This window comes from Macaca nemestrina, chromosome 8, assembly GCF_043159975.1.
Source record: "Macaca nemestrina isolate mMacNem1 chromosome 8, mMacNem.hap1, whole genome shotgun sequence".
Lineage (NCBI taxonomy): Eukaryota > Metazoa > Chordata > Mammalia > Primates > Cercopithecidae > Macaca > Macaca nemestrina.
Genome location: NC_092132.1, coordinates 18493864 through 18497635, shown reverse-complemented (window position 1 = coordinate 18497635; position 3772 = coordinate 18493864). Strand labels below are relative to the sequence as shown.

General features: G+C 38.3%; 1 long non-coding RNA gene across 1 annotated transcript; it reads right to left on the bottom strand.

Annotated features, from left to right (window-relative positions):
* Positions 1-401: 401 nt before the first annotated feature.
* On the bottom strand, positions 402-2808 carry LOC139355752 (uncharacterized). Its single transcript, XR_011606756.1, has 4 exons — positions 2675-2808; positions 1916-2136; positions 1068-1151; positions 402-539 (listed from the first exon to the last, which is right to left on the bottom strand). It is a non-coding gene; the product is annotated as an uncharacterized lncRNA (long non-coding RNA).
* Between the last annotated feature and the right edge of the window lie 964 nt (positions 2809-3772).

Below are 3772 nucleotides of genomic sequence, written 5' to 3'. Positions count from 1 at the left end.
TGGCCTGGGAAAGCTACTTCTTACAGTGTGATTTGTATTACATAGGCACCCAGTTTTATGGTTTGGCATAATATAACAATAATTCAGTGTGTCAACTTACAGAATAATGCTCATAAGGAGATTTTGAAAATAGCTTTCATAAATTAATAAGAATCATCTGTTACATGTTTTTAGTGTCAAAGGATTGATGATAAAGTTTTTTAAAAATATTTTGAAACTTATAATTTTAACGCCTCACTCTCTTTTACGTTTATAATTTCAACTAAGAATTGCAACTCATGTATCAAAGAGCATAAATTCCAAGTTAGTGGCATCTAAATTAATATATTGTTTCATGATAACATTATGATCACATAATTCTTTTATTGAAGTATAATGCTTCAATAAAGCATTGTAAATGAAACACACACACCCACACACAGAACAACTGATGTTTGGCTAGAGGCTAGAAACAGGGTCATGAAGATGGAACACTGGCTGTAAGAAAAGAATAGGATTACAAACAGGGATTCTTTTTTTGAGAGGTTGAACTTGTGTACCTGCAATGAAATAATTTTTATATGTTATTCTAATATCTAAATTTTAAACTAAAAGTCCAAACAAAGTTTATTAAAACCAGAAATATCATTTTTCATGTTAAAGAAAAGCATGTCTTTCCTGGGTCATTTGCACAAAGATTCCAAGAGGGAATTGGAAACTCTAAGTGAGACATCAGAAACATTTTCACATTCAGCCTTTCTCTTAAGCCATGTAGCTCCCAAGAGTTTGTAGGAAATTTGGCTAATCTCCATCCCGAAGGTTGGAGAAAGCTGTGGAACCTCTGCCAAAGATGAAAAGACTGCTATAAAAGAGACATCTGTAGAATGATGAGTTGTAACCAAGAATTGCTCCAATTCTGAATCCCTGAAGACCAGGGATACCTTGGTGAAATTAAAATGATAACACTTTAGGGCAAGCAAGACAAAAAGGGATTTTACATTCTTCTTAGAATTATACCTGTCTATAGAACCTACTGTAGACAGATATAATTGTAGCAGTTTGGATCAAAAATGGAATTAAACACATACATGCATATTACCAGCAAAGTTAACTCGAATGAAGCCAATATTTCCATGGTTAAGTAGGTCATCCCTCTGATTATGGCACGAAGGCTGTGATTAAAAAAGAACAACTGATTTGTCAGGCTTGATCACTGATGACTAATTGCTAAAAGAATTCAACCACTTCAATTACCATGAGATTTCTTTATAACATTACCTGAAATAACTGTGCCTTTTGAAAGTGAGACTAATTCTAATGGTATCAATAGCACTTTTGCAATGTAAAAAAAAAAAAAATAACAGATTATTATAAGAGGCATGGTTGTGCAGTGTGATAAGTACTGGAGTAAGAGTAGGGCTCAGACAACCTGTGTGCAGTTCAGCTCTGCCACTCACAAACTGTGTGGCCTTGGATGAGTCACATGACTTTTGTGAACATCAGTTTTCACGTTAGGGTGTGAATGATGATGCTTACTCCACTTTGAGTTTTGTTGGCAGAGAAAATATTCAAATACTAGGATCAGGAAAATAAAGAACAATGTTGATATGGTTTGGATCTGTGTCCCTGCCCAAATCTTATGTTGAATTGTAATCGCCATTGTTGGAGGTGTGGCCTAGTGGGCGGTGTGGATCATGGGGCCAGTTTCTCGTGGTTTAATACCATCCCCCTTGGTGGTGTTGTGGCAACAGTGAGTGAGTTTTCTCAAGATCTCATTGTGTAAACCCTGCCCCCAACCTTCCTCCTGCTCAGACCATGAGAGGTACTGCTCCTCCTTTCCCTTCTGCCATGATTGAAGGTTTCCTGAGGCCTCCCCATGCTTCTGGTACAGCCTGTGGAACATGAGCCAATTAAACCTCTTTTCTTTATAAATTACCCAGTCTCAGGTGGTTCTTTATAGTAGTGCAAGAATGGACTAATACAGTTGGTGATGAGGCATTGACAAGAAGACTAAGACAAGCTTGATTCTGAAAATGACATGTATTTTCTTTGGAGGAGAGTGAATCCAAGCCGAGTCTCACATCTGTGTTCAACACAATTTCGAAACTTGATTAGATACACTGACATTATTGAGGATATGGGGGCAAGATGTCCACCCTGCGGAAGAGAATGCATGCTAGATTTCAGTAGAGTACCTGATGGAGGAACTAAACTGTGAACCACACGGGTAGTATATACCTACACTCTAGCTGCAGGCAGATCTTGAGTACAAGTTGCTACTAGTCACACGTGTATGTTACATGGTTGGGTGGAGGAGAGAAATGGAATGGGATCTTTACTTTGGAAGACCTTATCTTTTAATTATTTAATGACTATCCACCATTCTACAATGATGTCCCATTATAGATCCCCTCCCATCAAAAAAATAATATTACCAATTATTATTGCCATTACATGTTGGTCACTATCCGTATATAAACTTCCTTTAATATTCACAACAATTTTGAGGTATGTAGTATTACTTGCGTTTTATACATGAGCAAACCTTTGTTAGAAAGATAAACTGATTTGACCAGGTCCCCACAGCTGCTAAGTAAAGGAAGCAGACATCAGCCCTAGGTTTGCCTGAATCCAAATCTGAATTTTCCTGGCATTCTTTTCATTCCTTGTATAAAACAGGAGAAGCACTCCATGCCTGGGATGGACTCCAAGGTTGGCATTGTTTCTAAAGATGAATGATGGACAGGGTTGCCTTGTAACCCAGCTTCTCAGAACACTAGCATGGTGACCACCTGGCTGGAGTGATGTATTGAAATGTATCAGTTCTTGTTTCGATGCACTTAAGTGCGTCGCCAGTGTACCTTGGGGTAAATAGAATGTGGATGAAGAACTGCCATGGCAACCACCCATGGAGTTATTTATGTCTTGAAGCTGCAGTGCATGGCCCCCAGAGGGCTCTTCATCCTGTTAAGGTTTGCTGTGGGTGGTAAAGGCTGAGAAGGGAGGTGGAGGGATGAGCACTTACCTATCACCATGGAGACAGGGATGCTGATAAAGAGCAGGCATCCTGAGGAAGGAGCATCTGGAATAGCAGTATTGCATTTCCCAGAGGGCCCTGGTAAAGCCGACCTTTTTCAAAGGTTCCATAAATAATTTACAATCCATCTCCAAAATTAGTCCCCATGCTTTTTTCTTAGAAGGTGCAATTCTTTTGGCAGTAACCAAATTCCAGCTCAAAACCTATTCTAATTCTTAAAACATTTTCACCTTAATAAGCCCTTCGGTTGAAATCAGATAATGATGTGGCTCATCTACCTTTAATAGCAGGAGTGGACATTTGGTGGATTTATGTTTGCATTTGAATTTCCTTTGAATAGCAGTTTATGGTTCTTCGAATGAAAGCTTCTCCCAAAGAGCCTCTATTTTCAGCTGTATTTAATTAAACTTTTAAGAATAAACCTTCCCATCCACGTTGAAACCCAACGAAATTTTTCAGATAAGAAGTGAAGGAGAAAGTTAACTAGCATTAGTTGAAAAACTTCTTTTAAAAATAGATTTTATTTGTATGTTCTAACAAAAGATAATACTTACCTTATAGGGCCTTTTCAAGAATTAAGTTGTGATGCAGCTGTGGCAAATTCAAAAGTCTATAGGGGACAAGAAGATAGTATCATTGGTGACATGAGCTATGTGCCATATAACAGGGCAGAATGGGACCTGGAGGATACTGCAGAGCATGTGTGTCACCTAACATAGGCATTTGTTACTCAGCTTTGCCGTTTAAAAAAGAGGA